The sequence below is a fragment of the Dermacentor albipictus genome, chromosome 4 (assembly GCF_038994185.2).
Source record: "Dermacentor albipictus isolate Rhodes 1998 colony chromosome 4, USDA_Dalb.pri_finalv2, whole genome shotgun sequence".
Classification (NCBI taxonomy): Eukaryota; Metazoa; Arthropoda; class Arachnida; order Ixodida; family Ixodidae; genus Dermacentor; species Dermacentor albipictus.
In genome coordinates this window covers 62,830,395-62,857,191 of record NC_091824.1, presented here as the reverse complement: position 1 = coordinate 62,857,191, position 26,797 = coordinate 62,830,395, and the positions used below count along the sequence as shown (strand labels likewise).

The following is a 26,797-nucleotide window of genomic DNA, read 5'->3' as shown; positions in this document are numbered from 1 at the left end:
GTAACCTTTAAGCTTAAGGTTGCGCATGCGTTGGCTATTTCGTGTGTCAATGCATTTGTCGAGGTGGGATCAATACACATGTCTTGGGAGGAGTTGAAAATGCGCATGCGTCGGAGGTTATGTGCCCTGCAATGTGCATTCCAATAAAGTACAGTTGAAAGCCCAGCGTCCGTACGTGTCTAAGGCCTTTTCCTCGTGTACTCGTCCTTTGTTTCGCTGGTATACCCCATTTTATTTTCAATTTCCTCATGCACCAACTGGCCCAAGAGCCTGCGCTAATGCTATAGCACTGCTTACCGGTCAACTCGCGAAGTGTGCAGAGGACGAGTGGATGGCAGAGAACAGAGCCATACTTCAGATTATCATTCGTATATGTGCACCCATACTGTAATTTCTAGTTATTACGAATTTATTTACAGGAATAAACTTGTGCTCTTTTCAAAGTATGTTAAGGTCGGCAAAGACAGCCATGATGTACGTGGATGGACAACGATACCACGGAGAAAGTGCGTCATCCTGCATTTGAGTAGATTTTTCTGGACATATGTCAGGAATTGTGATGGGTGTTTGGGCGATCGCTTCGGTGAACGCAGGGTATGGACTTGTGAGACCTTAGAGAAAGTAAATGCGGGCTGGAGTGGGCAGGACGCTTATCTATCTATTTTATTTTTATTTTATTTACATATATATATATATATATATATATATATATATATATATATATATATATATATATATATATATATATATATATATATATATATATATATATATATATATATATATATATATATATATATATATATATATATATACCTTAAAGGCCTCAACAGAGGCATTGCGTGAGATGCTCGCGAATGACATCGTGTCTCACGTCCATCAACCACTGCCGTATACCATTTCGTTGTACCCATCAGTCCTATGTGGCTGACTGCGGCCACTAAACTTCAGAATGAAGAATATTTGGCAGCGTACATTACATCCGGCTCTGAAGTACGTTTAAAGAGGAGGCCTAGACTGAACAACAATGAAGCTTTATCTCTCTCTTTCTCCGGGATTAGTGCATATACTCAACATAAGGAATAAAGTCTTGCCAAGAGTCGGATGGTAACAGGAAGAGGCGTAAAGTGCTGTCTAGAAAGTATAGGGAAGACGTGGGGGAAAAGATCGAGGGAAATAGGAAATGACAAAAGTGAAAAAGAAGTTATATATAAAAAAATCACCTTGGAGAAAACGTACACTTTAGCCAGCAGAGCAAACGTATATAATTCCTGTCCAAGAAGGGAGGAACCCGCAGAGAAAGCATATCCGGAATAGAAAACGCAAAGTCACCGTGGACAAACGGCGCGACACTCTTCTTTCAATCTTTAGAACTGATGGTAACGCTAAAAGCGCTACCATCAGTTTTAAAGAATGCATCACCAACTATAGTGTGTGTGTATGTGTGTGTGGGTGTGTGCGCGCGCACGCACGCACGCACGCACGCGCACACACACACACACACACACACACACACACACACACACACACACACACACACACACACACACACACACACACTCTTGCAGTGTAAGCAAGATGGAGTTCACTTGTCATTGATCGCTTAAGTAGCAGTCAGTAGCGTTACGTAAGCTACAGCCCGCCACGATGGTACAGTGGTTCCGGCGTTCTGCTGCTAGTCACGATGTCGCGGGCTCGATTCCCGGCGGCTGTGGGCGTGTTTCGATGGAGGAAAAATGCTGTGTACTGTTCCTTTATTGCACGGACATGCAATATTTCAAGCATCCCCTGAGGTTGGAATTAATATGGAGCCCCTTCGATACAATGTCTATCAGCTATAGCCCGCGATTCGCCCAGGTTTTAATTACACATCGTAACTAAAAAAAAATGGCATTGCACTGTCGCGGCGAGTTTCTGAACATATATTTCCTCCGTGTCAAAGCATTGCTGGGTATATTTGTCAAAAAGACGCATAGGACGTGTACACTATAAGCCGGAGTCAGTGCAAAAAGGAAATTACCATTTGGCTGTCGAGATAACGCAAGACAAACAAAAGAAAGAAAGAAAAAGAAGCTCAGCCCACACACACACACGTACGTGCGCACACGCTGCCTCGTTCTGCTTCGGTCACACGGGAATAACTGTTCGGATAATGGACCTCTTTTGCAAAAAGAACGGCGCGCGCCTTTGTTAAAAATGCCGAAAGGTGCAATATCGCCACGGGTAACATCTCTGTTGATATCACTTCAACGCCAAGCACCTGTCGAGTGCTTTCCAGCACTCACACGATTTACTCCGGGGTCACTATTCCGGGATCAATGTTAAGGGACAAAAAGAAAAGCCTCGCCTTTTCTGCCACAAGTGTTTCAATGTGCTCTTGTTGGTATTACACCGTAAGATATAGCATTATATAGTATGTTATAGTATAGTCTAGTATAGTATAGTATACTATATCATCGTACAGTATAGTAAGGTAATGTAAGGTCTAACATAGATGACAAGCTGGAACACGTGCACAAGTAGACGAAAAGGAGACATGTTCAACGGTCTTTTACGGCGAAGCTGTTTATGGCTATAGCTAGTTCTGGCGGACCTCGTCTCCGTAGACATAGACCAATAATTTTTCATACGTGGGCCGATCCCGAAGACAGTGCGATGGCAGGCCGACCCGCGGCGGAGGTGAAGCAAACTTTTTAAGTATTCCCCATACGTGGGCCTATCCCGAAGACAGTGCAATACCGGGCCGACCCGCGGTGGAAGTGAAGCAGGCGTTGAGCATTCCCCATACCTGGACCGATCCCGAAGATAGTGCAATGGTGGACCAACCCGCGGTGGAGGTTCATTTCGCCATTAAGGGGCCCACTTTCAGAGCTTTGCTGATCATCCTTCTTCACAAAGCGGAAGTGCACTAGATTTTGTTGTTGCTGTTTTGTACCTGCTGGTTAGGTATAGACCGCATAGGAGCCGGCCATCCCATATACACGGCTGAGAAATTGTGACTATACCCATTACCCCACGAATATGCCTTTTGCGTTGGTGTTGCTGCTGGCGCTACCATTATACCTTTCGTTGCCTACCACGTTCTCGAGCATGTGCCAGGCAATCGCGAATCTACCAAACCACAGCGATGCGCTTTCTTTCTGCCTGTTCGTATTCCTTTTGCGAAAGCATCTTCCAACTTGATACGGAGCTGCTTAGACGCGTTCATGCACTTATATAGGCGATCAATTTTGCACGCTCGAATCCGTCCAATCAGGCGTTCAAAATGAGTTGCATGTTGCTACAATATACCTTCGAATGCCGTTCAAATGCCCTTAATTAAGGAAGAAAAATAACCCGCCGTGGTTGCTCAGTGGCTATGGTGTTGGGCTGCTGAGCATGAGGTCGCGGGATCGAATCCCGGCCACGGCGGCCGCATTTCGATGGGGGCGAAAACACCCGTGTACTTAGATTTAGGTGCACGTTAAAGAACCCCAGGTGGTCGAAATTTCCGGAGTCCTCCACTACGGCGTGCCTCATAATCAGAAAGTGGTTTTGGCACGTAAAACCCCATAATTTAATTTTAAATTTTTAAGGAAGAAAAATAAAACTTTGTGCTAGTTCGTTGACTACAGTTTAAGGTACTCTTAATTCATTAGTCACAATCATATGAAGGAACAAAAAAAAAAGGAACCTGCGGCCAGTTATCTTTTCGTCCGCTTTCATTCAACCTTCAGGTCATTATTTCTACATTTCAACTAAACACGCCAATTAATCCCCGCTATGCTATATAGCTGGCATCGTTGCCTGTTTCTTCGTATGGCTGTGACTAACCAAAAATCAAGCCTCTCGGATCCACATATTTTTCTTGCACCTTAATCTGTTTGCCCTTTCGCGCCGTGGGGGCTCAGTGGAAATGGCGCTCTGCTTCTGAGCACGTAGTCACCCAATTCGATTCCAGGCTCCAGAGGTCGCGTTCTGATGGGAGCGCGCAATGCGAGGGCATTCGTGTTCCGTGCTTTGTGTGCACGTCAGAGAATTGTATGTTATTAATTCGAAGTTATCCACTAATAGCGTCTCTCGTCTCCACAGCTGTTGCCTCGAGTGGTCGAAACCCGTCAATCAAATCAACGCATTACTGGCGCTGTCGGCGCCTTGCTTTGTGATCGTAACTGTCCCTTCGAAGAGGCATATATATGCGCGCTATACACACGTAGACCGCAATGTATATAGACCGTATACTGCACTATTTAACGTGGCTGTTAGTTTGCTTGGGCGACGCTGCAGAGAGAAATCTCGTCTCCTTTACGATTCCAGCGTCGGATGGCACAACACTTAGTGAATTTGACTAGGTCAAATGTAGTCGGGCAGGATTTAGTATCACCTTTTGTCAGGCGTGGTGCCACGCAGCTCAGGTACCGTATCGCAACTGCCTCTTTCAGTGTCACTGGATACGAAACCTCAACCTCTTCATCGGTCCTGTTAATTTTATTCTTTACGTGCATATGCTGCTATCTCTGAAACGAGACACAGCAAGATGTATAGACACAGAAAGAAAATACAAAAATCACTTGGTTGCAGAAAATACTTTGTTGTGTATAGTAGCATATATAGGTAAACACGCAACATACGTCTATAGCAGGCAATAAGGCTAACAATTTCTTGAACAAAGAACACCTCGAGTAAGTCTCTAAGCGAACCATCTAACTTATTCAATTTTTCAGTACTGAAAATAATATCGAAGTCAGTCAAGGTGTGCTTTCAACTGTGCAATGTTTAATGCGTAATTGAATTTTGGTGTTCCAAGTGCCGAATCCACAATATTATTACGAGGCACGCCATAGTGGGTACTCCGGATTAATTGTTCAATGCAGGAATGCAGTGTGCTGTGCGGAAAGCATTAACGAAAGACATTGGTGCTACCATGACAGAAGAGAAATAAACTATCCCATGGAGCATAATATGTCGCTCAGATGATCGACGTTGAGCTGAATGGAGAGCCGATCAGCATGCGATGAGGGCGAGAAATGACGATCGTACCTCAGCAGATGAATGTGATTGCATTCTTTTTAAGAAACTCAAGTTTTTCAACTTCACACGAATAGTGCGGCGACCAGACGACGGAAGCGTGGAACTTACATTTCCTGTTGGAACTATTTAGAGTGCGCTTTATAATTAAGTAGCCCAGTTTACGTATAACGTGTGAGCGCTTATAAGGTTCATGTGCTTGCGCCATTTAAGATCAGGAGTAAATGTATATACAACCTAAGTACTTAAATTCGTTAACAGTAAGCATATCATGCTCTCCGTTAGAATAAGCAAAAATGAAAGATTCTTTTTTTACTAGTAAAGCTCATAACCACGGCTTTCTGTGAAATGCGTTTTCATCTACGAAGCATTGCTCCATTCGGATTCGCCAACATATGCGTCTACTCACTTGTATTACCGCAGCAACAGAACCGCCATCACTGCATGAAGTCGTCGCATTACATGCCGCTTTTGTGAATTGCCTTCGAGTTAAAGTTTAGCTGCGAGGTATGCGACGCACCAGTCGTCTCATTTGTATCCTCGCCGCTTCAGTGTATGGCTCCTGCACTCGCTGGATTACAGAAGTGAGAATCTTCTCGATGTCTTATTGCAGCGCGCATCAAAATTAACAGCGGATAGTGAACTAACAACACGGATGAATGGTCGACTGATTTCATTTTGTCATTGCCAAAACCCAGAGAAAAAAAAGCGAAAATAAAACAATCAGCGAAAGAGAAGAGAAATTCAGTTGGAAGTTACGCCACGAGAATATACATGAGAGCTACATTTTGTCAAGCGCTCACGTCCATTGAATGTGATCGCGTTGTTGTAGGGAAATATTAGGGAAACTTGGACGAGTCGGTGGAAGTTTATATTTTTTAAGCAGCAGCGCCAATTGTAGATGTGATAGAAGGAAAGAAGGTCACAACACTCTGCTCTATCCACAGGTAACGCAATTCCTTTTTAACAACGGCAGTGACGGGACGCTAACGCGTTCTTCCGTTACAAGTGCTATTTCCGCCGCCTCCATACTCTCTCGATCGTGTCCTGATAGAAGTGTCTGTGTATACACTATATCGCACACTTCTGCATTTACGGCTCCTTCGCCCCTCGTACGTTCTTGTGTTGTGCGCTACACTCAGCCATATGGAGCACACTGCAGCGTAATGAGGTGTTACGAAGGGGAAAGAAATATACCGCTGGTGAGTTTTTACGTCTCATTATTAATGTGAAACTACGAAGAAATGACGCAGGTTTCTTGCACAAACATATCTTTTTGATTGGAGGAGGAAGTTTTCGATATTTCAACAGAGCTCTGTAGACATAAAGCTCGTAAGAACAATAGAAAAGGACAATGCGACTGAAACCAGCTTAGACGATTATCAAAGTAAGTTACAGCTTTATTGTGCAACCATGCTGTCTGTCTGCATGACATCCCATGATTCACCGCAAACTGTATGCGCGCAATCTCATTAGACGAAATTTTCGGTATAGCGCCGTTTCAGGCACTGCGTGTACAATTGTGCACGCTGATGAAAAAAATCGCCGACGACAAGACAATGCATCAAAAGCGGAAGCACTGTTGAAAAAAATTCGCCGACGATTACGATACAACCTAATGCGAAATTTGAGCGCAGCTGTATATGCGTGTTCTCATTTTGCGATGTATTTGCTGGCGCGAACAATCTGCCTCGTGCGGCACGGTGAAAACGGAGGGAAATGTGCCGCGACTGCCTCACTAATCGACCGACAACCCGCCCACGGTCGGCGGAGAGTTCGGCATCGGCGCACTGTGACAGGCGCCGACACGAAGGTAAAAAACGCCGCCGCCGACAATCGGCAGACCCAAATCGGTGTCGGGTCGGCCTTGTGTGAGTGAGCATTAACTGATACATCTGGCAAAATAGCTATTAGCACGTTTTTCGGTCCAAGCTTCGTAACCTATATTTAAAAGGAGCTTGGCTGCGGCCTGCCCCGTTCTTGTGTGCCTGGTGTCCGTATCTTGGAGCCTCAGCTCGTGTCTGGCTCGGACGCCACGGCCCGGAGCCCAATTTGGGCACGTGGAAACTGCCGAAATGAAGTTAGCCAGCACCCAGGAGAAGCTTTTGGATGTAAAGTGTGCATGTCGCACAAGCGGTGCGTGTCACAACTGGTGGGTGCGTGGTGGATCCACGGGTGGATACGTAATCACGTGGTGTGTTTTCCGTTTCGTGGGCTTATCTTTCCAGCTAGAGGTAACTAAGCGCGCTAATTGTATCTTGCTCAAGACATCCTGGTTCGATGTTTCCTGTAACTGCCTACAGCTAGACATTTAAGGAGGTCATTCAAGAGCCACCTGATTAATTGTAATTAAATAATTGAATGTCATCAACAGAAAATTATTGGCCCTTTTCAATCCTATGTGAGCACTATATAAGTGGTTTTGTTTGCGTAAAATGATCCATCTTCTTTTTCTACTTATTGTTACTTGATCCATGTTATCTGGGACACGCAGTATCTGCAGACACTCAAGCGAACGGCGTAAACTGCTCCAGGGATGGTTGGAGTGGCGAAGCAAAGCTGTGAGTGCATCCATGCGCTTCGCATTGCAGGTTACACACCAACGTGTAACAAACACTGCGCACGACACATTTTTTTTTTTCTCCTCTCGTTCAAGTGCTCCCGCGCGGCCGGTACACACGGTCGTGCTCAATCACATCGGCCGAGCCCTTTGTGCCGCTGTCCTTAATGATGACCGATTCCGCCGATCCAACTCGGCTGTCAGCACTCAAACAGATCACCGCCGCACTGATCTGCTCTTCGTCGTTACTCGTCTTGTATACCTACGCATACAAGCGTCCCGCACCGCGCTGCCTGTGCGGACAGGCTCGCAGGGCTCTGCACGGGACGCCTATAAGCGTCGCGTGACTTTGGCCCGGTTGATGGCTTCGGCCAGTGGCCGCGGAAAAAGGAGAGCGGCACGGCGCGTGGCGATTGGCGTGCTCCTTTCACCGACGTCGTCAGCGAACGACTTTCGAAAGCGCCGCGTCGCGCTGGTCCTGAAGTGGCCGCAAGCGGACACGCTATCAATTTTCCGGGAGCTTCTCTGCATGTCAGTGGATCTGAGTGGCGGCCGTTGGCGTGTCGTCTGCTTGGTTCCGTAGTCATCCGCTGCGCAGAAGAGTGCGATAGCATGTTGTCAGGTTCTGTGTACTGCTGAGAAGTGTATGTAGTGTTTCCTACAGACGGCAATGTTTCCTGTGCGTGATTTCTTTTTTTTAATGCGTGTTTCTATGTGCTTCTCCTGTCCTGATGCACGCAATTAACGTCCTGGTGCGGCGTTCACCGACATCGATAGGACTGTAGAAATAACAATTTTAATTGTGCCTTGGAATCCGTTCGTGGACGTGCTGATGAGAGAATCTTGGTGACTTAAAACGTTTATAGGTAAAGGGACGGAGCTATACGCCAAGGAGGCAGTGGTGATTAGGTATTCTATCTTAACTTCAGTGACCTTAAGTAATTTCAGAAATTGACCATAGAATTAGATTTTCATGGCTGCGCCCTGTCGTTCTGAATGAGAGACTGTTCAACATGGTCGTTAGCTGCACACCACGAAGGGAAACATTTGACAAGAAAAGAAAAAGGCACTTGACAGATCTAAAACTTAAAAAAAAAACCTTGAAGCGTTTGCAGCCTAGCAGTGACATGCTGAAGAAGATGATGCAGAATACATCTGTGTGGGGCTTCGCTTTTATTTTATTTTTATTTTTTGCGAATCTTTGTACACTTTCTTTATTGTTGATTTATCATTCTATAGAGCGATATGCCTTTTCGGTGCGTGCACGATGTGCCTTGCTGATTAGATGCCGAGCAGAGCTGTTTTATAAATAAATTGCCTGTTTCGGCACAAATATAGGCATAACAAACAGCATGGACAGGGGACACAAGAACAAAAGAGGCCATGGTTGCGGCTAAGTGCATTGACAGCGTTTAATTTAATTAACTGCATCTCTCGCAACGTCACAAACGGTGCCGACACTTGACTATATACTTGCGAATACGAGACAAAGCGACCAGGTCGCGAGATAAGCATAAAACATGGTTATGTAGGACGTTACCGTACGTGCTTTGCCGGAGCAGAAGAGAAAAAAGCAATTTCGGAAATGGTTCCGCCCTGTTTCTATACGCGTGGCTTCGAACCAGCCGACTGGTTTAGGACGTGTATACGCTTCGTTTGGAGCAATCTCTGGAAAAGTTATGCGTGGTCCCCGGGATGGCATCGATAGCAGCGTGTGGCCAGCGGCTGTCAGGACTGAAAAATGACTGTCCCGCCTCGTTTGTCCTGCCAAGAGCTGTCAAAGATCCTGCAGCACTCACGATACGTAGTCTTTCTTCTTTTCTTTTTAATCCGATGCTGTGAGCACACATGCCACTGAGTTGGCTTTGGGCAAGGCGCCCTCTTGAAATGGCTCGAAGCGGACATGATTTACGACGACGAAGCTGTCTCGAACGATAAAACGTTAAGGTCGCGATGTTTGTCGCACCAGCATTAATAGAAACGTTACGAGTCTTCGGACAGGAGATTATAAAGAGAAAATAACGAAAGCAGGTACGGGGCATGGCTCTTCTTGGTGCTGTTGCACCATCCTCACACTGCAGGGTGCGCCCGCTCCACTGCCGCGGATGCTTTTGGCAAGCGAGATACAAGGCATAAGTGATAAATTACGCGGCAGAAGCGACGAGACGTCGCTCGGACACCGGCCTGTGCAGGAGTGAGCAGTCACGATATCGGGACGGGATAAAGTTGACGAAATAATTAATTCTCCAGTCGCCCGGATACATTTAGTATGTGCGAGCCCCATGTTAAGCTGCGCATCCTAGAATATTATCGTGGTTGCCTGCGGAATAGCTGAGCGTTGTGCTCGCAATTAAGCATATTGGTTCCGTATTGAAAAACAAAAAAACATATGCTCTATCCCCATATCTACTAATCCGCTATGAAACATATAGGATGCCGTATAAAAGCCCGTTCTTACTATGTGGCATATATGATATTATTGGATATCAGAGTTAAGGGGAATGCAGGGTTATTTTTTTTTTCATAGGGAGCACTCCTGGTGATCACGATAGATGGCGGATTGGTTGCGTTCGCTCAGATCTTCAAAGAAAAGCCAGGGAGATGTAAAAGACGGCAAGGAAGAATCGGGAAATAATATTTGTACTATATAGCACAAAATGTGTAGTGCCTCGCTTTTTAAGGCCCGAGCTGGCTACCTGAGGGCAAGAACCTACAGGTGCAAATGTTCGCAGCAGGATGAGACACTTGTCTGCTATGGAAAAAAGAAAATCTGGAGACGACTCAAAAATATCTGTAATGGGATGCGCAGATCCTGCCAGTACCGTAGAGAACGATCCGGATATTCGCTGCAGCTGAAAGCTGATGGGAACTCCAGCTGGTCAGAGGTGTAGGTCAGCAAAATACGATGCGACTATTGGTGATAAAAAGTAAATAGGATGAGGTGGGGACGGGATCGTTGCAGACACGGGTAATATTACGGGATAAAGGAGTGAGAGGTAGAATGGTTGATACGAAATGGTAACATGCAGGTAGCTCACACAGGATATATGTTATTAGCATTTGTTGACCCCCTATTCAAAGGGGATTTCATTTACAATCATCATCATCACTGCAAAAATAATTAATAATAATTAACATTAAAGACTTACGCACAGTACGGTTTTCAGAAAAATAAAACAACAGAGCTAGCGTTATTACGTGTTAAAGATAAAATAATGGATGACATTGAAAATAAGCTTTATACCGTTGGTCTCTTCATTCATCTTATGAAAGGGCCCTTGTTATTTATACTTTACATAAACGATATATTTGATATACCTAACTCCCCAAAGTCAGTAATTTACGCCGATGATAACAATATATTTTTTTCTGCGCGTACACTTCGTGACCTTCAGAACACGATTAACGACTACCTAATGCAGCTTGATAGCTGGCTTCATGCAAATAACTTAGCTTTGAACCTGAAAAAAAAACTAACTACGTCTTGTTCAAACCCACCAACAAAACAAGTGACAGTGAACTCACGCTGACATTCCAGAACACCGTCATAGCACGCGTTAAATGTCAGAAATTTCTATAGGTGTGTGGTTTGAAGAAGGTATGTCATGGAATACACACCTAAACAAACTAACCTCAGAACTAAGCCGAACAGTTGGTTTATTATTCAAATTATCAGATCTCATTCCTCTGCAGCTAAAGAAAGCGATATATTATGCCCACTTATACTCCCGTTTATCCTACTGCACACTAGTTTGGGGCACAACAACGACTACGAATTATAACAAGCTGGAGGTATTACAGAAGAAAGTGCTGAGGATTCTTGAGAATTATCATGGTGAACCCAGAGATCTATTAACTAATCCTTTGTTTATTAAACACAATTTGCTCAAAGCGAGTAAAATATATGACTACAAACTCCTGCTGCGTATACATAAACATAACCTGTTACATTCAGCACACACAACGTCAGCTCGTTATGCATTGCGTAACGAATGGATAACAACACCACGAACACGTACAAATTTTGGAAGGGCTGTGCTCGCTTATCAAATACCCGCATTAATAAAGCGTGTGAATTCCCAAATAAATTTCAGCATGAAACTCTACAAATTCAAGTCTCAAATAAGACGTTTTTTGTTGTATAAGTGAAGAACCCTTTAACACAAGTGCATATTTTATTTTTTCATGTTTTTATGTTTTCATTGTATGTTCGTAGTAGCCATATCTGTATTTCAGTTTTTTTTTTCTTGCATTGTATATTATTTTCACTATTTGAAAATACCCTGTGATGTAAAGTGTTTCAAACTGTTCTTTTGTAAATGTATCACTTTACCTGCTGTCTGTATGGTCCCCAGGTCCCCTCAAGTTGTCTATGACAACTTTTTTGCCTGGAGGACCCCCAACATTTTGTTGGAAAGAAACTGAACTGAACTGAACTACGAACTCTGTTTCTAGCTGTCGTGAACGCAAAATAATATTCAGCATAATGAGCCTAGGACAGCCTACAGTAAAAAAAAAAATCACCCTCAACAGAAATAAGAGCGCCCAGGTATAACAGCAAGCAGCGTGGGCGGCATTAGTGGCTTATTCTTCGGAGGTTGCTTGGGAGTCAAAGTATGCTCCACCCAGGCAAAGTGTGCGTGACACTTCACTTCTTAACTTCACTTTATTACTTTAAAGACCCCGGTAAGGTGGTATTACATAAGGGGTGGGCTTACAAATAAAGGTTACAGAGAGTGATCTTCATGACAAACAAATGCAGTTAAGTTGTCCGCAAAAGTTGATGAACACGTGATGGCTGCAATGTCACGGGGAAGGCCATTCCAGTCCACTGTTTTGCGAGGAAATAATGAGGCCGCAAAAGTAGTGATGCGAGCACGTGCGCATGCACAACTGTTGCATGCCTACAAAAGTCTTGGTGGCTGCGAATTCCGCAAAAAAAAGTTGGCCACGTCTTTGCGTTCTTTGATCCATAGGACGGTCGCGTGCGTAAGCTTGGTGGCCCATACGTCAGTAAAGACGTCAGGGGTGCACGCTCAGAGCAACGTCATAGTGAAAGAATAGTTTACCCTATGAACGGTATAGACGGTCACATTCGCATACACGGCACATGGTGCGTTTATGTTCCTGGACGCCATGACTGGAACATTAAGATAATATAAATGTATCACGTCCATAAGTGTCCTAATTGCATAAGTGTTCTAATGTCACACTGTTTTGTTAGATACGTATGTGTCTCATTCGCAAAAATGCCTTCTCGACTGAATAGATACTCGGCGTTTGCAATCGCATGCTATATATGTGCAGCATCTGCACACAGTGTCCTACGTGGCTAATGTGTATTGTCTTCCTTCTTCAAGAGCCCAGAACGCAGAAGTCCAGCTGCTTATACGAGTGAAGTAGTTTCTGCGAAGCGTCTTCCTCTAGACTACAATGCATGCTGAGTGCCGTCAAAGAAACACTTACAAAATTAATTGCAACAGTCGCCTACTCCAACGTCCCAGTCAATAAATAATTATATCTGCACGCATGCCGCTACTTACGCAGAACCGCTAAACAAATGTAATAAGTATTTCTCGTCAGAACTCGCGGCTTCGCAATTTTGGTGGAGAACCGCGCACCACCTAAACTTGTGAGGACGGTATCGCAGAATAGGACACCTTTCATCGGTTGCCCCCGGGGCTGTGACATTGCGCAGCTGAGTTCGAGGTAGCCGGTTCGATCTGGACTGCGGCGGCCGCATTTCTATGAGGGGCGAAAGTCAAAGACGCTCCTGTGCTTTGATTTACAACGTTAAAGAAACCCCAGGTGGTCAAAATTAATCCGGAGTGTCCCAATACTGTGTGCTTCATAATCAGATCGTGGTTTTGGCACGTAAAACCCCAGAATTTATTATGTTTCTTTTTTTTCAGATATCATTCCTCTGGTCTCCGTCGCATGCTGTGATCACCTTTGGTAGCTTACATAGAAAAGCTATGGTGCCAGTGGATGACCGAAAATAACGGGGATATCTGCCACAGAAATTCAAGCACGGTTTTGCTTTACTAGCACGGGCCTCGCTAGCATCTAATCCGCGACATGCGCGCGCACTGCTCGACGAAGATCGAACGCATCCATGCGCAAACATCGCTCGCGCTGCAGACAATGCTCCGGCAAAACGGCATTTTAGCCCCCACAAAAAAAAAGTGTATGTGGACATTCCGTCTCGATTAGAGATTCAGCCTCGATTGAATATTCCGTCTCATTAGACATTCCGTTGCCATTGGAAATTTCGTCTTGATTGGTCATTTTGTCTCGGCTGGGCATCCCGTCTCGATCATTCCGTTTCGATAGCACCTTCCGTCTCGATTAAGCATTCCGTCTCGGTAGGACATTCCATCTCGATTGGGCATTCCGCCTCAGTAGGACATTCCATCTCGATCATTCCGTCTTGGTCGGAGATTCCGTCTCGATTGAACATTCCGTCTCCGTAGGACATTTCATCTCGATTGGGCATTCCGTCTCGGTAGGACATTCCATCTCGATTGGGCATTCCGTCTCGGTTGGACATCCAGTCTCGGCAGGACAAGCCGTCTCGGTTGAACATTCCATCTCGTTGCACATACGGTCACAATGAAGCATTTCGTCTCGACTAGGCGTTCCGTCTCGTTGGAAATTTCGTCTGGTTGAGCATTCCGTCTTGATTGGGCTTTTCTTCTCGATTGTACATTCCGTCTCAGTTGGGCATTCCGTCTCGACTGGGCATTCCCTCTATTTGGACATTCCTTCTGGTTGAGATTCAGTCTCGCTGGATAATTTGTCTCGGTGGACATTCCACTTGGTTGGAGATTCAGTCTCATTGGACATTCTGTCTCTGTTGGTCATTCCGTGTCTATTGGGCATTCCGTCTTGATTCAGCATCCCGTCTCGTTGGACAATCTGTCTTTTTGTACATTCCCTGTCGGTAGGTCATTCCGTCTCGTTGGACAGTCAGTCTCGATTGGGCGTTCCATCTCGTTGGACATTCCGTCTTTTTGGAATTCAGGCTCGTAAGGCACTCAAACTCTCAACCGGCCAATGCTACTCGGAATCGGTCAGGGCTGCACCGGGACTCGGAGACCATTTACAATATGGTGTTTGATATCGCGCGGTTCATATCATAGTATGATCCTGTATACCTCAATGACTTCGAGTATATCACATTGAACGATGTTTTGGGTATGTACAATGTCGTAACTCCTACGCGTCATGTCACAAAATGCTACCGAAAAGTCCTGGACGAGACGTACTTGACGTACGCATACTTTTTTGAATGGCCCACAAGAGCGCTGTGGTACTTTTTGAAGACAACTGAACACAGTGACTGCGTCTAGATTGCCCGGTGAACACTGTTATGTGTGGGCGTGCATCGCTTGTTCTTCCTTTATTTTCTCCTTCCCTTTTCCTTTTCTGTTCACTTTCCACTCCCACAGTGCAGGGTAGCAAACCAAATTCAACCTGGTTAACATCCTTAGCTTTTGCTTATTTTTTTTCTCTCTCTCTCTCTTGAGCATAACTTGACTAACAAATAAGTGCGACTTTGAAGTACAAGGAACTTCATCTCATATATTTTTCACTTCTTGTAGAACGCCTTTTCATTTCAATTCGTTTTATTATTTCCCTGTCAAATCAAGAGGAAGTTAGCACTAAAGGCAAAAAGCCTGACAGAAGTCCCAACGCGCTTGTGAACAGTTCATACAGCACTTAGATATATACAAGGTGATATCAGTAATAAAAACTGTACAAAAGCAGTTTGGTTGTTTTCGGAACACGTAATCTTGCGTGCATACATAAATGAAAAGATACAATATACAGATGCAGATAGACAACATGGGACAACAGAAGAGTGTTAATCTAGCACAAAACAATAAGAACAAAGAGGCATTCCCTCAGCAAATGGAAAATAAACTTAGACTAAATGAACCAATAAAATATAGAGTTGGTATATGGAATACAATACACAAACACAAATCACGTAGCTTAATATCGTAACCGATGTTTCATTGGTTTGCACTACGCGCTTTGTAACAATGCCTACTTTTATCCACCCCTCCAGTAACACCCCATATTTGTCACATGACAAAATGACACGTTATAAACGTTTCTTCCTTTTTTCGCTAACTTTACTCGGTGCTGGTGAAAAGGGTCAATGCGACGTATATATGCAGCTGCCGAAGAGTGCCATGCATGTAGTAATAGATTCGTTTCTTCAGCATCTCGTTTAAATCGGTTAGATAGGAAACCGTTCACCTTGAACAAGATCTCGGGACCATGGCCTCGCATATCGCAGGTACAAAAGGCCACAAAAGCGCTGCTGCGATATTTAAAAGCTACCGGACTTAGTCACCGTCTGTGTTCCGGACTGAGTGACCGATCGGTATCCCCAGTGTACTTTCTCTTCTTATTGTAATCTTTCCCTCCCATTTTCCCTTTCCCCAGTGCAGGGTAGCCAACCGGGCTCAGTACCCGCCGTGGTTGCTCAGTGGCTATCACGGAAGCTATCACGGAAGCATCAAACCTCTGCTTCCGCTATCACGGAAGCAGAGGTTCGCCATGCCCTCGCCACCCTGCGCACAATGTCAGCACCAGGCCCCGACCTTATTAACAACAAAATACTCCGCAATCTAGACGACAACTCTGTCACAGCCATTACGGCGTACTTCAATCACTGCTTTGACACAGGCACCCTCCCTAGCTCGTGGAAAGATGCCAGGGTAATATTTATCCCAAAGCCAAACAAACCACTCAACATTTCTAATCTCAGGCCTATATCACTAACCTCTTGTCTAGGTAAAACACTCGAACACGTCATCCTCAACCGGCTCAGTAAATACATGGAGGACAACAATCTTTATCCATCAGAAATGGTAGGTTTTCGAAAATTTCTCTCATGCCAAGATATCATGCTTCGAATGAAGCATGACATCATTACACCTAATACCAGTCTAGATACGCAAGCAATTCTCAGTCTGGACCTCCACGGAGCTTTCAATAACGTTTCACATTCCGCCATCCTCCGAGAGCTTAATCTCATTGGGGTTGGCGGAAAGACATATGACTACATATGTACCTTTTTATCCAACCGTACCGCAACGATACACATAGGCACAGAGCAATCCCTTTCATACGATTTAGGTAGCTACGGCACGCCCCAAGGCTCTGTGTTGTCCCCTTTTCTTTTTAATCTTTCTATGATGCCGATGGCGCAAGCATTGCGGTCTATTCCCGAGCTCAAATTTTCACTCTACGCCGATGATATCACTCTTTGGACGACTGGCGGTTCTGATGGAGAGATTCAAGACACCCTACAGGCCGCAGCAGACGCCGTCGTGGCTCATGCCGGGGCTATGAATCTCACATGCTCCCCTCAAAAATCCGAGCTGCTGCTTCTACCATCCCACCGGGGGGCAGGAAAACACATGTCTAGTATAGAGGTAATCCTAAACCACATCCCTGTTACTAGAGTGGACAGGCTCCGGGTGCTCGGTTTACACATTCAAAGCAACCGGCTCAACACATATACCCTACATACACTCCACACCACAGTCGATCACACCCTGCCCCTTCTAGGGCGAGTCTCCAATAAACATGGCGGACTAAAGGAGGCCGAACTTCTCCGCTTGATTCAGGCCTTCGTCATCAGGAAGATTACATTCGCAACACCATATCTACATTTCCTTAAATCAGAATCAGATAAGATCAACACTCTTTTACGCAAAATATATAAATTCGCTCTGGGAGTCCCCATACGTACCTCCACTGAAAGGCTAATGCTTACTGGAACTTTCAACACACTTACTGAACTCACAGAAGCCCACCTCACATCCCAATATAGCAGACTTTCTAACACCGCAACAGGTCGACACATTCTACAAACTCTTTCTATCACTCCGGCACCCATCATCAAGACTAAATACACCATTCCACATCACATACACGAAAACCTCTGCATCCCCCCACTTCCTAAAAACATGCACCCTGTGCATCACAAACAGCGCAGGAGGCAGCGAGCAAAGGCTCTCCAAAAACAATTCTCCACCTCTAAAGACGTGCTCTATGTTGATGCCGCCGAATATGGGAACAGAAATCATTACGCAATATCAGTCATTAACTCTCACGGCCAGGTCACTGCGGCCGCCTCCATTCCTGGCTCTTCCTCGGAGGAGGCGGAGGAAGCGGCCATAGCCCTGGCCCTCACAATTCCAAATTCATCAGTTATCGTTAGCGACTCCAAAGTAGCCATACATAATTTCGGAGCGGGTAGGGTCTCTAAGCCAGCCCTTTCACTCCTCTTGGCCCATCCTTTCCAGCAAACTGTGGCATTAATCTGGACTCCCGCGCATGCGGGCCTTGCCGGAAACGAGGCGGCTCATGCCTGTGCCCGAGGATTTACTGTCCGGGCTCAGGCATCAGATGTGTCGGACCTCGCCACGGAGGAGGCACCGTTTACAGCGCGGGATCGACTTATTACTTACCACGACATCTGCGCACACTACCGATTAGACCGCTTAACCTTTCCGCCACTCATGGGCAAATCCCCGCGTAGGTGTGAAGTTCTGTGGCGACAGCTGCAGACTCGCACCTTTCCGTCCCCTTACCTCCTCCACCGCATTCATCCCGCCATTTACCTTTCTCCCTCTTGTAAATTCTGTGTCTCTCCCAAAGCAGACTTAAACCACATCATGTGGGGGTGCCCTAAGCACCCCCTTCCCCCTTTCCTTAAGCAATTAATATCTAGTGAGGAGCAGTGGGAGGCTGCCTTGCGCAGCTCCAGGCCCGATCTTCAGGAGGCCATCCTGGAGTGGGCTGAGAGGATAAAGGAGGCCTACTTCAAGTAGTTCCTCCCCCACCCTCTATTCCATTGCCCCCTTCCCTTTAAAGAGGGATAAATAAAGTTTTTCATCATCATCAGTGGCTATGGTGTTGGGCTGCTGAGCACGAGGTCGCGGGATCGAATCCCGGCCGCGGCGGCCGCATTTCGATGGGGGCGAAAACGCCCGTGTACTTAGATTTAGGTGCACGTTAAAGAACCCCAGGTGGTCCAAATTTCCGGAGTCCTCCACTACGGCGTGCCTCATAATCAGAAAGTGGTTTTGGCACGTTAAACCCCATAATTTTTTTTTAATTAACCGGGCTCAGTCCTGGTTAACTTCTCTGTCTTTCATTTATCATGTGCTCCCTCTCTTCTTCTTCTTCTTTTTTTTATTTTTACACATTTTAAAGGAATGAGGGGGTCGATGATAGAGGTTCTTTCTGGACCAAAAACGGTAGCATTTACGCGTACACTTGCCAAGAGGAAACTGCAGTCGTCCGCCCGCACGCTCCAGCGTGCATGGGACGGGCGTGGTTCAGCCACCGTGACTGCTAATGGTTTTGCCACCGTGACCAGCAGTTCAATAAGCGACGTTGAAGAATGATCCTTGCGGCAACTTCTGCGTGCTGCCCGCGGTTGTTCGGCTACCGTGCACGATACCCCGCGAGGTGGTAGAACATATATGACTTACGCGTTTCACGCCTTCGGCGTAAAGTCATTTTTTCGCTGTCAAAATATGACCTAGCAAGTGTTGTTTATAGGTTATATGAGCACGAATCCTCGCCTACTCCTCGCCGTAGCTAGCAGGGTCATCCCATGCGAAACACCCGAGACGCCAAAAGCGAGCGCCCCCGATTCTTTTGAAAAAAAGAATGAGCAGGTTGGCGATAGTGTGAATAAGGTTTCATCAAATTACTTTTATCGAACACTATTTTTTCACGTAAAGGCTCTTTGAGCTTCCCGCGAAGAAGCAAAAGTTGGTTGTCTGTAATTCATATTTTAAAATCAAGGGTGAAACTAGTGCAATACATTGAAAAACATTATTTGAAAATATTCCACTTGCGTTGTCCTTTCATGTGAAGTCATAAGTGAACGCAAGCTTGCGAGAAATGAACACAGTGATGCGAAGAAAACTTTAGATGTTGATCGTATTATCCTCTTCTAAAGGCGCATGGATATTGTAAATAGTGGCACGGAAGCCAGTGCCGGGGGTCCCTTTTTCCATGGCAGCAGTAAAAGAACCACAAATAAGCTATAGAATAAGTATTTGCCAATTTCATGGGGTTCGGCGTGGGTTGCTGGTTTCTCGCCATATAGGTGCGCGTGTCGTGCTCCAGAACGGCAATGCAGTGCCACTGAGCGGCACCACTGTTCTGCCTAAACAGCAATATGAATCCCGACATAAAACATGCGAACATGTAACGTCGGCTCATACGTATCTATAGATCACACAGGCTTCTTAATGAAATAACACATACGATATTGAACTGTGTGTATGTTGTTTTTTTCTTTATTTCTTATGAGATACTATATTCTTGGGCAACTGATCCGGTACAGCATGCATTTTTCACCGACAAAGGAGTACCAGTGGGCGTACTTTTGTACTGCGTAGTAAAACAACACATCACGAGATAAAAAGTGAACGTAGGTGTAAGGTCCTCTCACCTGTGTCTTTAAAGCATACGTACCTCTTAATGTAATGGCGCGTACTATTGAACGGCTTCGTTGATTTTCATAATTTTTTTTTACATCTGCGCTGCCTCTTTGATCCATTCGGCACGTGTCACTGGGTACGGGGCCGCTTGGCCAATATCGTCCAGAATAATTGTGTCCCTCCCTGTGATAAAATGGGTATAGAAGCCCTCAATGCATTTAGATATGTGCGATATTTATCTATGTGCAGGCATCTCTCATCACCATTCTTGACACGACAAGCATCATACACACCTCCTTCATCCTCGCGACATCGCTGCGTAGTCATCTCACACTGTGCATCCGCCTGATTTTCGGTGAATGGCGTATTGAGTGAGTATAAAGATTTTATGCAATTAGACGTTGCGTTGGGTGGAAAATATGAAAATGAACACAATTTCACGCATCGCATTTAGTTGTATAGTTGTACACGGCGCTTAATAAATCGCTTCCCTAAAGCTTTGTATCACGTACGGCGTAACGATATCAAAGTTTTTCGAGATTTTGAAAAATCACCGGTGCTTCAGATAGCACAATTCTTGTCCTTGAGCTGAAATATTCGGAGAGGCGGACGTTACTAGCGCGATAAATCAATGCACGTGTTCAAATAATTGCCAAAAGCTCAATAATTCACTTCCTAAATGATTGCTTTACTGCACGTATTACAGCTTACGAATTGTACCCGATGAGTTTGCAAGACGTGTTCATTTAAAACGAATCTCCGCGACTACGCTAGTTACAAGACATTATGTCCCAAAGTGTTGGACGACATACATGAGAGTTCCAGTTACTTTGGTGTTTAAATGCATAAAGGAGCGTTTGGTTAAAGTAAGTAGTACAACAATGCATGCCTGCTGCCAGCTGAAAATTCCGCTTCCAAGAGTCACCAGAATTTAGCTTTGTCTCTCAAATACGACAGACTTCATTAAAATCAAGCACGTAGTTACCTCAGAAAACGTTTCTGCGTTTTGCGCGCATTTGAATGTATAGGCGGCACCTTTCTATGCAAATGAAAGGGGGTACCTTTATTAGTACAAATGTGACTAATGCCCACCGTTCGCCATAAAGGCGCGTAAACCCACAAAATAGAAATGAAATAAGGTGTAGCTCACAGGTACGCCTGTGACATACCACTCTCCTAAACTTGACAAACAAGGAACCGCATCAAATGGACTCGCGCAGGAAAGAAGCACAGGAAGAACACTGTCAAGAACAAGTAAACAAGCGAAAGTGTAAAATAAAGATTTCTAGTAGCGCTTTTTGAATTATCTCTGCAAAAATTAGAAAAATAGATATTTGCGGAACAGTCACAGTTCATTTGGATCCCTCGTTTACTGCTCCACCAGGTTAAGTGCCGAAACCGACTCTTATGGTTATTTGGGAAGTTACGTAACGATGCGTGACCTCCGGTCCCGTAGAACCGCGTACAGCGCAGGAGACTGCGGTTCTACACGTACTGCGCCCACCGCAGAAGGTTAGAAAAACACCCACATAATCGCGTCACAGAAGTGGCTACGTCAGGCGGCTCGACTGATAACTGATGAAACGTCATTCAAAACACACGGAATCATTCTCCACTTCCGGCGGCGTTTTCTATACTTTCATTTTAAATAAAAAGATGTTGATCCATAAATGTTTTCACAAACAACGATTAAATTTGTTAATTTTTGCTTTTCCTTCCTGTCTAGCTGTTGCCTCGGCTATCTTCATGGTGCTCGTGTTTCCAGTTACCAATTTTGCACTAAAAGTGCCGCACAATTAGGAAAAAGTAGACGAGGTAACAGGCGACATTTATTTTTCTATTCGGTTTAACGGTTATTGCAGGATTTGATTATGGACGCTGTTTCGCATGATTTTATTTTCCACCTTAACTAACCCATATCAGGGGTATGTCGTTCCGAGGATCTGCCAGCGTCGCAGCGAGCCGTTACTCGAGGAAATAATGAAACAAATGAAAAAGGTAAACGCAAGTGGCGTTTTCTCGGGCCGCATACAGACCGGCTCACTACGAACTGTATCCCTTCTCTGGTTATTGAATCAGTCTAAACATAGAAGGTTGAATTGACTAAGCAGCAGCGATGCGCGTGACCGTTGCAATAGATGGTGACTGAACGCATCTAGAGTTAATCGCGCGGGCACCGAATCGATGAGAAAACTGGTCTTCACACCCAGGAGATGCTGATAACTAAATCCATCTAAAAGTAGTTCGAAAGACTGCAAAATGTTAACCGCCGAATAGCTTTCAAGTCTCAAGATTGATATGGCGGCGCTTTAGGAACCTGTGTGAGGAATGGTGGCGTGGGAGGGTGGAGGGTATGCCGGTTAATTTCGCGGGGGGGGGGGGGGGGGGTTGTATGTAACTCCTGTATATGTGCCTGATTCAGACAGACTACCCTAGGACTGAAAGCTGTGTCGTACTAAAAAAAACTGGAACGCAGTTTTCTTCGTTTGTAGTTATTCTATCCGATGTGACTTGACGTCGCGTTTTTGCTGGCCCGGTAATCTGCCACTGCGAAACCTTCAGTCAAGGCGCTGCTCGTTTGCAAGAAGTGGATAATCCCAGTAGTTCCCCATCAAGCATGACTTGAGAACGAGCGAAACAGCATTCGAACAGCGTCGAACACACGGTACTTGAGAAATTGCCGAAAAGGAAGTTGGTCTGGCTCAGTTTCACACGAGCAGTACCAGATGGCGCCACCCATCAATAGTTTTCGCGGAGCTGGCACAGCTGGTTTAAGTAACCCTTCGGGGAAATTCAGTGAAGGTAGCTTTGCCTTCAGAAATGAAAATTTTCAAAACGGCATTATAAGTGCATCTCATCAATGTGTAAACCAAAACGTCGACGATCAAGCTCGACGATAGCTACTGTGGTATCTCTTCGGACAATTTATTGTGCGATACTCTATTTGTTCTGTGCGCGTCGCGAATGTACGGCCAGACTTTTCTTTCAAGAGGGAAGCGGGCCTCCCTTACTTTTATGGCTTTCTCTTTCACTGGCCCCCCGCGGACTCCAAGCTGTGCGCGAGAGAAAGGACCCCGCTCCCTCCGTTCGGTTCCTGAAAGAAACCCAGTGACGACGCTTCGGGGTGGTCGGCTGTTTCCCGTGCCCGGGGGCGTCGACGGGGATGGAAACCACAGTTGGAAAGGCGCGGGACGGGCAGACTCGCCCCACCAGCCCTAGAGACCGGACCACTTTTTTATGGGGCTAAAACTGAACGTTTTGTGTATTTTTAACTTGCTTTTTTGACCTTCTCAGTGTAATTAAAGTTTGTTTTAAATGTTCAACTGCGTTCGACCCGTTATCTAGCTGGACAGCGGACGCTTTGATCCCGTCAAGTGCGATCCGCGAGGCCAGCATAGTAAAAAAGTGAAGTCGACTGCCATCGGCCGCCAACTCAACATCCGCTGCAGTGGAATACGTCGCACGGCAAGACCTCCGGTTTGACCATGACATCCGCCTACTGCAAGGACACGGCATCGCCTACAAGTTGAGCAGCTGACGGCACACAGGGCAACGACAAGGTGGGCTCGTTTCAAATTTCATCGCGCAGCTTAGCAGGCTTCACGGCATACGTCCGCTTTGAGTGAGATACGTCGTGAAGCACGCACGCCAAAATGGATCAGGACAAGCTGACGCCTGAAACGTCTCAAATTATGACAGCTGAGCATGAAGCTTCCACGGCAAATATTCGACCACAAAGAGCAACTACGTTTTCGATGAAAGCTAAAGAAACGTATGAAACGAGCCGCGAAGAGCACTGCCGGAGAATAGACGCTGCCTGGAAGAACGTGGAGACAGCTATTTTCAAAGTGTCATGTGCAAAAGAGGAAGACGTTAACAACGCTGCAACGCAGCTTCGCGCAAGCTATGAGCGCTACGAACACGTCGCAGCCAGATACTCTACCTTCCTCGCCAGAACGAGCAGATCTGAAACCCAGGAGGAATTGGAACTTCAAAAAGCAATCGACGCAGATCGTTATGTGACTGTGAGCGACAAATTACGTGAGGCTTCAGAACGAGAACGCGACCGCTTACAAGAGGTAACGTCGCAGCACTCTCTATCGGCCCACTCAAGCGTTTCTTCGAGGTCACGACGATCGGGCTCGTCAACAATCAGCCTAGCCGCCGTACAAGCACGCGCACAAGCTGAAGCCGTCCGGGCCAGAGCAGAGTTTGGTCGCAGAGAGGCCGCGATGCGTATTGAAAAGGCAAGGATTGAGGCTGAATTGGATATTTTGCAGCACGAAAAAGAAGCGGCAGCTGCAAACGCACAGGCGAATGCGCTCGAGGCAGCCGTGGAGCAGGATGGCGGGGAGCGCATGCGCACGCTCCCTCCTGTGGACCGAACGCTGCAGACTAGGAGTTATATCGATGAGCAGCAAGCCCTACGCAGCTCTGCGCTCGTGTTTACTGAGGAGGCCGTTACCAACTCAAGCGACGACGTAAACAATGCTCGCACGTCGCCGAGGGCCAACACAGCCGCGAATAATTCGATGCGTCTGCGAGCTGATGACCGTCCACCTGACTACGATGCTGCCCCTAACAACCCAAGTTGTAAGCATGCTGGAGCTACGAGTCGTCTTATGAACTTACGAGTTGGTCCGCACCCGCTTGTGCACGCCCCGACACACAACAGTTCAAGCTCAGAGCTAGCCGATGTCCTCAAATTCCTGTGCCGCAAAGACCTTGTTTCAAGTGGTCTTATCAAGTTTGATGATCGACCTGAGAACTTTCGCGCTTGGAAATCATCGTTCAAAGGTGTCGTCAGAGATCTAGGTCTTTCTGCCCAAGAAGAGCTAGACCTCCTCATCAAATGGCTTGGCCCTGAATCGTCAAATCAGGCTCGGAGGTTGAAATCGGTGCACGTGGATGACTTTTCAACGGGCTTGAACGTTGTGTGGAAACGGCTCGACGACGTCTTCGGGCGCCCTGAGGCAATTGAGGATGCACTACTGAAGCGGCTGGAAGACTTCCCGAAGATAGCTTACCGGGAAAATACCAGACTCCAGGAACTTGGCGACCTCCTGCTAGAACTTGAGGCTGCGAAAACTGACCCGTATCTTGCCGGTCTTGGCTATTTGGATACCGCAAGAGGGGTCAACAAAATTGTCTCGAAGTTGCCATCTGGACTTCAAGAAAATTGGATGTCGGCGGGGTCGAAATACAAAAAAGATCATGACACTGCATTTCCACCCTTTTCTTTCTTTAGCAAATTTGTTAGAGATCAGGCCAGCATGAGGAACGACCCGAGTTTCATCTTGCATCCACAAAATGCCTCGTCTGAATTCAATCAAAGGAAGGAAGACAATGGTACCAAGACCACGCGGCAAAGATCATCTGTGTCAGCGAGGAAAACAGAAGTGGATCCTGTTCTTGCCAAGAATTACCAAGATGCCACTGCTAACGAACAGCAACCGGAATCGAGGGACTTGAAAAGGTGGTGTCCATATCACAAGAAACCTCACCCTTTGGAAAGGTGTCGCGCCTTCCGTGAGAAAACCTTGGAAGAGCGGCAATCTTTCATAAAGAAGCAAGGGATCTGCCTACGATGCTGCTCATCCAAGAACCACATGCAGTGGCAATGTCAGGCAGTTGTGAGATGCCTCATATGCGACAGCGCCGACCACGCCACAGCACTTCACCCAGCACCGCCAACCTCAGAGCCGTCAAGGGCTAGTGGGTCTGATGACAGTACCACAGATGACTCAGAAAGAAGAGTCACATCTAGGCGTACTGAAGTGGCAAACGCTGACAACAGCACAAGGTCGTGTGCCAAAATCTGCCTCGTAGAGGTCACCCATGAGACTCAACCTGAGAAGACAGTTAGAGCGTACGCGATTCTTGACGACCAGAGTAATCGCTCGTTGGTTAGGCCAGAACTCCTCAACGAGTTCGGAGTGAAGGGGACGCCTACGCAATACACGCTCCGCACTTGCTCCGGCAGTACTGAAGTGGTTGGAAGAGTCGCTCATGGTTTTTTCGTGCAGAGCATGTCAGGCGAAGTCAAGTTTCCTCTTCCACCTCTCCTCGAGTGCAAGGCAATTCCAGAAAACAGAGAGGAAATTCCGACACCTGACGCTGCAAGGCACTACCCGCACTTGAAGTCAGTAGCAAATCACATTCCGCCTCTTGAGGAGGCTGGAATACTGCTCCTTCTTGGCCGGGACATCCTAAGAGCTCACAAGGTTCGTCAGACAATCAACGGACCCCACGACGCGCCGTATGCTCAGAAGCTCGACCTCGGATGGGTCATTGTCGGTGACGTTTGCGTTGGTCGAACGCGGAAAACGGGCAGCGTCAACGTGTTCAAGACCCATGTGCTGGACAGTGGGCGACCATCTCTTTTTGAGCCATGCCCAAGACATTTCTTTGTTAGGGAGGCGCCGATTCTCTACTCTGCGGATAAGGCCTCAAAAGATTTACGATTGGCAGCAACATTGGATGACAACCTGGCCCCGAATCTTTTCGAGACAACAAAATTTGACAACCAGCGTGCTCTCTCCATGGAAGACAAGACATTCCTCAAGATAATGAACAGTGAATTCACCCAAGACAAATTAAACAATTGGGTCGCCCCTCTCCCCTTTCGCACACCGAGAAGTCGGCTTCCGAACAACAGAGAACAAGCTCTGTCTCGTCTGCTCTCGCTACGGCGTACCCTGCGAAAAAATCCTGAAACAAGGGAACGTTTCGTCAACTTCATGAA

General features: G+C 46.2%; 1 long non-coding RNA gene across 1 annotated transcript in view; it reads left to right on the top strand.

Moving 5' to 3' along the window:
- LOC139059652 (uncharacterized) overlaps positions 1-26,797 on the top strand; it is a 121,333-nt gene that overhangs the window by 2,308 nt on the left and 92,228 nt on the right. The window contains exon 2 of the long non-coding RNA XR_011514277.1: positions 20,302-20,423. This is a non-coding gene — a long non-coding RNA (uncharacterized lncRNA). The remainder of the gene's footprint in view (positions 1-20,301; positions 20,424-26,797) is intronic.